This window comes from Leptopilina boulardi, unplaced genomic scaffold (assembly GCF_019393585.1).
Source record: "Leptopilina boulardi isolate dan_hultmark-lab unplaced genomic scaffold, ZJU_Lbou_2.1 LbouV2_399, whole genome shotgun sequence".
Classification (NCBI taxonomy): Eukaryota; Metazoa; Arthropoda; class Insecta; order Hymenoptera; family Figitidae; genus Leptopilina; species Leptopilina boulardi.
This window is the reverse complement of record NW_026137972.1, coordinates 294,076-302,554: the sequence shown is the minus strand read 5'-3', so window position 1 is coordinate 302,554 and position 8,479 is coordinate 294,076.

Here is an 8,479-nt window from a genome sequence, read left to right as displayed (position 1 = left end):
TTCTATATCTATATTTTTTTACAATTTTGACTATTTTTCATCGACAATTTTTTTCCACACTTTTTTAATGATTCTTAAGAATCTCTCGCATGGATTTTCAAAATTTTAAATTTTTTCAAAAAATAAAAATTATAAAATGGTCAAAAATTTTCTTATTTTGACTGAAAAAAATTCGAACACCCGTATACCAGGAATTGACTAATTTGCCTGGTTACGAGAGTAACCCACTAGGAAATCTTGGTCAAAGTTGATTTCGACAATTAGTCGGAATGACCAGGGAACCTTATCAGAATAACCAGGTATCTTAGTTACATTGACTAGAATCACTTTGACTAAATAAACTTTAGCAAAATTGACTATAGATACATGTCATATTAACCAAAAATCTTAGTTAATATAACTAGGAAACAAGGGATCAATTCTACTAAATCGCCTTTGACAATATTAACCTTGCTACATAACTGAATTGACTAGAATGCTTGGTTACGCTGACTAGTTTTAAAGTTGCTATATGGTTAATAGTCATTAATGCGAAGCAAATTTTTTTCAGTGTATAGTGAATTTGGCCCCGATCAGGGACAGATCAGGGCCACAAGAAAATGTGGATTTCCTAATACACGGGATTGGGGGTGGTACCTCCCCTTAAAATTTGAGAACACAAATTTTTTCAAAATTAATCTTTCAATTCTTAAACAATAAATGAAAACAATGTTTTTAAACTTTATTTCAAAAAATTTTTACCCCTGACAGTATGGCAACCATGCATTACATGGATCGGTAGAACAACAGTTGACTTGATACATATATAATGTTATAATTCAAGAACAGAGTTCTTGATATTTATTAAAACGAGAAGAGAATTTTTTTTAAATTTTAGACGACTTTAGCATCGTTTTATCAGAAAGGAAATATAATTTCTGGAATAGTTATGACTTCCGTGTTTTAGAACACTTATAGAACATATGGGTAAGAATTCCTCAAGTGGCCTCCTAATTATCTTTTGGGTAAGGAACATTATAATGATACTTAAATATGTTTTAATAAATCATGATGTCACTAATAAGACCTCGAAACGAATTTCATAAAAAGTTAGAAACAATATTAAACTTTTTTTGCAACGTTTTAGAAAATATTCAATATGCTGAAATTGGCTGAACTGCACTCAGAAAAAAGATAGTTTCAAAGAAGTTTTCTTTTAATCAAAGAAATTTGTGAATTGTTATAGGGTCAAAGAAAAATTTCATTGATTTAATGAAATTGTTTCTTTACTTCTTTTTTGTTGACTCAAAGAAATATTTTTTTGATTTTACGAAATTTTTTATTTGAATCAAACAAAATTTAGCTGTACAAACTTGTTTAGACTATAAATCCGATTATAATTGCACGCTGCCATGAGACACACAAAGCTGTTTACGAATTTACGTAATCTGCGCCAACGCAGTCGTGGTAACTCAGCGTCCTTAAGTAAGGGAGAAATATTTCTTTGACTCAAAGAAATTTTTGTTTAGGTTAAAAATATAAATCAAAGAAAAACTGTTTTTAATTCAAAACACTTCAAAATAGAATATTCTTTTTTTTTATAAAACTTGGTTCCTAGGGGTTTTTAGGGTCATATTAAAAATAAAATAATGAATAAAATAAAAAAATAAAATAATCTTGATTGACTGGAGAATTTTATGGAGCAATTATATTTTATAGAACGCGTGTTTGCTGGGTAAGCTATATATCATTTGTTTTTTGATTTATTTAAATAAATCAATTCTATAAAAAAAAGTTGTATAAAATTTACACAAAAAAGAGCATTTTTGCCCACTGTGCATCCCCAGACCTTCAGGGACTGTAATCATTAAAATCTATTGCGAAGCCATAGATGCCATAGAAAACTACTGCGCACGAGTATTAAGGAAGTTGTCTCGTGACAGTCTCTTTCAAAAGTTACAAATCTGAGAAAAGATTTTGGAAAACATGAATTAGTAACTTTTTCCTACTTACATTGTCATTTTTAGAAACAACTATTTTCTAAATTTTTTTTTAAATGAGAAATAAATAATCATTTTTTGATGTGAACAAATTTTCTCTTCTATTTTTGTTTTAAAATCAATTATTATTTCAGTTGAAAATTATTCAATATAATACAATTAAGTTTGTTCGTGTTTCAAAAAAAAAAAATTAAACATTTTTAACGTATATTTAAATTTCCACAAGACAGTAATAATTTATTTCGCAAAAATAATACTCGTCGATTAAAGGAACAAACATGCCAATTCAGGTGAGTGTTGAGAAACATGAAATTTTAGAAAATATTTGGGAAACCTACCATAATAGTAAAGATTTGAAATACCTACCATCTCAGATGTCAAGTTTTTATTGACATTAAATAAAATGTTATATATTATTTTGAAAAACGAGATATATATATATATAGTCCTGACATTTTTTCATTAAAAAGATAATAAAAAAGACACAACAAGCAAAACGTGCCACCGGCCGGCTAATACATCAAGGTTAGGTTCCCACGAAATATATATAATATATACTCACAATCTTTGAGGAAATATTACACATAAATATTCACGTGCAACGTTCAGTGAATGTTGTGTAAATATTGAAATTACATTTTCGCCTAGTTATAAAAATTTCATTTACTAAATATAATAAGTATAGGTGAATATTGACACAACATTGACTGAACATTGCACGTGAATATTTATAGTGTAATATTTCCTCAAAGTTTCGTGTAAATATTCTTTTCATGTGGACATTTAAACATCGGCACAAACTTGTATGAACCTTGCCACTCAAGTTTCCTAACCTTGCCGTGTGAGGTTCTGTCAAGTTTCAGGGAATTTTGGGTGCTGTGTGGGTATATAAATAAAATATATAGTTTCTTAGATTAGTAATGTTCTAAAATCATAAAATAATAATTATTAAAATAAATATGTAATTATAATAATTTTGAAATTTGTAATTTTTATTATTTTATAAATATAAAAAAGTTAATATAATATTTTACTATATTTTTTAAGTCGAAACGTATAATTATTTTGCAGAAAAAAAGAGAGAGTATTGTGGGTAAAAAGGGGACAATAGGGGAAAAGAAAAAAAGATAGGAAGGAAGAATAGATTTATTCTTCACTGACGATGAGACTAGAGGGTAAATCTATGACTCACTCTTAGTCAGGAAGTTCCGCTTGACCAAGTTGCTAAAATTTTAGTGAAATGTCAATACGGAGCAGGAGCAATTAATCTTTTGTCTTTCCCTCGTTTTTATCAAACAAGAGATCAAATGTAGTGAGTTGTCAACAAATTTTAGTTGAATATTTATGTCTTGACTTCACATAACTATAGGGAATTAAATTTATAAATAAAAAGTTTTATGTACATAACTTTTATTAATTTATTAAATAAAAATATATAAATATAGTTCATATATCCGGAGAAAAAATATTATTTAAATTTTCAGAGCTATAAATAATGTTTATTTGTTTGAAAATAAATTTAATTTTATTGTTTTCATATTTTCTATTTTTTATTTATGTATTTCATTCAAATCAGGGAAAATTATAAAGAAATAAATAAATTATATTTGGTTTGAATAAAAAAATTTCTCTAGATGTATTGATAAAACGTAGTTGTTTTAAAAAATCAGTATTTATCATCTTTTTCTTTTTATTATGGTGAAGCCTTTTTCATATTGAACTGGGTGCGTGTTATTCAAGTGGACGTTAGTAGAATTTTAGTGATTGAGTCAGAACAAAAAAATCAAAATAATTTAAGGTACCACAGCTTTATATTTATTAATAGAATAATAAATAAATCAAGTAAATGAATAAATAAACTAAAATTTGATTTTTATAATTTTAATTCTGTTTTTGATAACAAAAAAAATACAAAAATGACATTTTGAAAATTTTAGGTGATACGTTTGAGAAATTCTACCCTCAAAAAATTATTTTTGATTATATGATAATATATAGCTTTTTTATTGGAACATTCGGAAATTTAAATTTTTATATCGTACACACTAGAGTCGAAAATATTATCGGTACGCTTAACGCGAGCTCTATTGAAAATATCCCCTGTCTTCGAACCACACCATAACTCAATCACAGATTGCCTAATCAAAAACAGAGATAAAGACTTAAGGGGGGAAATATATATATGAACAGCTGAAAAGGATGGAAATTTTATAAATTTTTTTAAAAACTTTTTATTTGAGAAATAAAAATTTTGTTTTATTTAATTTAAATCAAATTTTTCGATCGTTTTCGATATTATTTATGCTATGGGCTTTAAAATTTAAAAAAACATAGTAAAAATAATTCAAGTGATAGAACTTAACATTCGCGAAAATTAAAAATGCATTATTATATAAATCATTAGAATACTTAAAACATCCATTATTTTGGTGAAAAAAATAAATTTTGTCATTTAAAAATAGGGGCGCATGAATATCGAACAAAATTTGTTAATCAGAATTTTTATTCACAAAAAATGTTAATTAATGAAATTGTCTCTAAGCCGCGAATTTTCATTTTTTACAATATATATGTGAAAGAATTTCTATTTAAATGAATTTTTACATAACAGAATTTTTAGGTCACCGAATCTTTATTTGTCCGAATTTTCACTTGAATGAAATTGTAAGGGGACGAAAAAACTACCGATGCAAATATTATGTGTTATGTGGGAATTATTTAATTAAAAAAGTATTATATTTTAATTAAATTTATAACAATAAAAGAAAAGACATAATAATATACAGTCTTAGCTCTCTTGATGAACTTGACGAAGTGCTAAAAAATGTTCTCCACTTTTTTCTTTCTTTTGTAACTGTCGAGGACATAAGCCACTTTACTTTTGCTAAGCAGCCCTGAGAAATGAAAGTACAACTCGACGTCTTCTCAACAAGATCATATATGCTGGAAGCTCGACAGCTTTAAAATTCTTCAAGTTCCGAGAGCTGTTAATATTAATGTTATTTTGTTCTTATTATAAGGAAAAGATGAGATTACACTTAATTTAATTACATATATTTGATTCATTAAATTCTTTATTGTTAAATTCAACTTCTTTCCGCTTTCGTTGCACAATGTACTATTTCTTGACAGTTTTAAAATTCGGGGTACAATTTTTATTTTATAGTCGTTTAATTTACATGACTTTTTATTCAAGAAACACTGAGAAAAATGTCTAGTCAGAGCAACCAAAATTTGGTTGGGCCAACAAAAAATTTTTTTGGTATTTAAGCAACGAAACTATTTGGTTAAGTGTTTTTTGTTGGCATAACAAAAATGTTTGGTTAGCTCAACCAAATTTTTTTTTGTTAGGTCAACAAAAATGTTTGGTTGATCAAACAAACAATTATTTTTGTAAAATTAAAAATTTTATTCGACCTTATTTCTTTTCTTTTTATCTTTTATATTTATTTCATTATTTATTTATTATCCAATTTAACGATTAATTTATATTTATCCAATTGAAATATTTGTGGACTTTGAAAAATCTCATCTCCGCCTTGAATCGAACCTCTGTTTTAAAATTGTAGGTCGGGAGTTCTGACCACTGGACTACCCATCCTTGTGAGATATTTAAACTAACTGTTCTCTTAAGCTGTGAGCTGAGAGCGAATCAAATTATTTAGTCATCGCAACCAAAGTTTGGTTAGGACAACAAACGATCATTTGGGTTTTTTAGACTAAACTATTTTGTTGTGTTAACCAAATTATTTTGTTGTCGTAACCAAAGTTTGGTTGGAATTTAAAAATGTTCAACCAAATAATTTTGTTGGCCTAACCATATGTTTGGTTGAAATAACTTTACGACTTTGTTTCAACCAACCAAAATTTGGTTACAAGAACCAAAATTGCCTAACCAAACAATTTTGTTGCAAACACTAAATTATTTTTTCTCACTGAAATTTTAATTATATTAATTTAATCGAATTTTAATTTTAAAGAATTCTCATTCCATCGAATTTTTAAATGACAGAAATTCCAATTCACCGAATTTTAGTTTTGTACCAATTTTTATTTGATAAAATTTTTAAGACGCCGAATTTTCATTTGTCCGAATTTATAAATGGCCGAACTTACAGTGGACAGAAAGATTTCGGCGCAATTTTAAAAATGACTAATTAGAAATTAACAAGAAAATCGTGATTGGTCAATTTTAAAAATTGCGATGAAATCTTTCTGTCCATTGTGTTTGTTTGGCCATTAGTAATTTCGGAGAAATGAAAATTTGGCGTCTTAAAAATTCAATCAATTAAAAATTGGTACAAACTACCCATATGCGAAATGCTAAAACTGCCAATACGGCCCAACATTGGCCCAGTAATGTATGTCGAAGTACAGCAAACGTTACTGGACCAGTACTGGCGATCAATTCGTCCCATTATTGGGTCAATATTGGCACCGATTATCGGTTACTCTAATTTGCCATTATTGGGCCGAACTCCGTCACATTACTGGGCCAATATTGGCACCAATACTTGGTAATTCTAATTTTCTATAATTGAGACGAACTCTGTCCCATTACTGGTCATTATTGGCCCATTGACGGCTGAAATGTTCCTCAAAGTCAAATGCAGCTTATCAAAACATTTTTGTGTTGAGATTCCCATATCCGCGGATAGTGTAGTGGTAGCGTGTTAGACTTCGGTGCGTTAGGTTGCGAGTTCGGTTCCCGCGAGCGTTACAAATTTTCGAATGTTTAAACAATTGTGCTTTCTGTCAGGACTTGAATTATAAATTTATAATGAATTAATTAGTTAATTAATTAATAAATACAATTTTTTAAACTTTTTTAAACTATGACAATACTGGGCCACTAATCACCGCCAATATTGGCCCAGTAATGGCGTCTGATACTTGGCTGCCGACGTCTAATCGCAGTTAACACTACAAGAGTCGGACCAACATTGTCTGCTATGGCTCGGTGCCTGTTTTGCAAATACATACTGGGCCAGTATTGGGCCGTTTTGGTCTTCGCACATGTGTAAAATTCGGCGAATTAGAATTTCTGTCATTTAAAAATTCGTTTGAATGAGAATTCTGTTAAATTAAAATTCTCTAAATTAAAAAGTCATGTAAATGAAATTAACTATAAAATAAAAATTCTGACAAACAAAAATTCGGTAGCTGAAAAATAATTTTCAAAATTGTGACTGAAAAGTCAACTATTATAAATTAATAATTATAATAATTAATATTAATAATTATTAAATACAATGCTTATTTATTTTGCATTAATTATACATAAATTTTGATAGAAAATACAAATAAATAAAAAAAAGTAAATATTGACTGGCATTTACATGCGTAGATAAATATTTTTTTTGCTAGAAATTTATAGGTTATCTAGTCGGGATATGATCGAGTACTACGTTTTATCAACAATCTGGGCCAGATCGTATATATAATTTCTCCGAACTATAAACTAAATTCTTTCAGTTGAGACGATGGTGTATTACTCAAACGACAAGACTGTTGTCTGAGATATGAAAAGAAAACATGTAAATTTCCTACAATATTTGTAAAAATAATGTTTTAGCTATTTCTTTATATATTTTATCAAAAGTACACATTTGGCAATCAGTTCAATAAGAAAATTTAATGAAACAGAAATGGAGCTATTTTTGAGACTCATGAATAAGTTTCAAAATTAATTTGTTAGAATTTTCATTTCACAGAATTTCATTACCATGAATTTACTTTTAACCGAATTTTTATTTCTTCCAATTATTATTTAACAGAAATTCTATTAAACCGATTTCCTATGTTTCAGAATTGTTACTTAAACGAATTTTTATTTTTATTTTACAAATTATATAATATATCCTTTCAAAATTACAAAAATTATTTTTTAAGTCGGGTATTTATAATAATAATAAAAGTAAAGATACGAAACTATACACACAGAAATGGAAAATACCTTCTGGAAAATTTTGTTATCGAAGTCTCAGAAATAATATATTTAAAACTTTTTTTATTCTAATATATATATGCCATAAGTTTTATGAGGTCCCTTTCAGTCAAGTCTCTTCCGTAATACGGGGTTTGGCTATTATATATGTGTGTGGTAATCACATTCCTGAATGAGAAAAAAAAGTTTAGTTATATGGACACTATTAATACAATGACCATTTTTGGGGACAGTAAAATGGGCTGTTACTAATTTTGTTAGTTAGGGTAGTTATTTTTATTTGTTAGCGTAACCATTTTATTACTTGGATTTAAGTACTTCGTTTGTTGCAACATATCTATTTCAATGGCTGTATTAACTTGTTAAAATAGTTACGCTAACCAATAACAGTTTGTTACAATTCAGTACATATCACTGAATATTACAATATTAGGGAATTTTCCGGGCAAATGATTATTCCACAAAAAATAATTAGTTACAATTTTCAATTTAAAAAATTTTATTAAATATAATTATTTTTTAAACGATTTTTCATTTTTCAATTAGCCTTAAT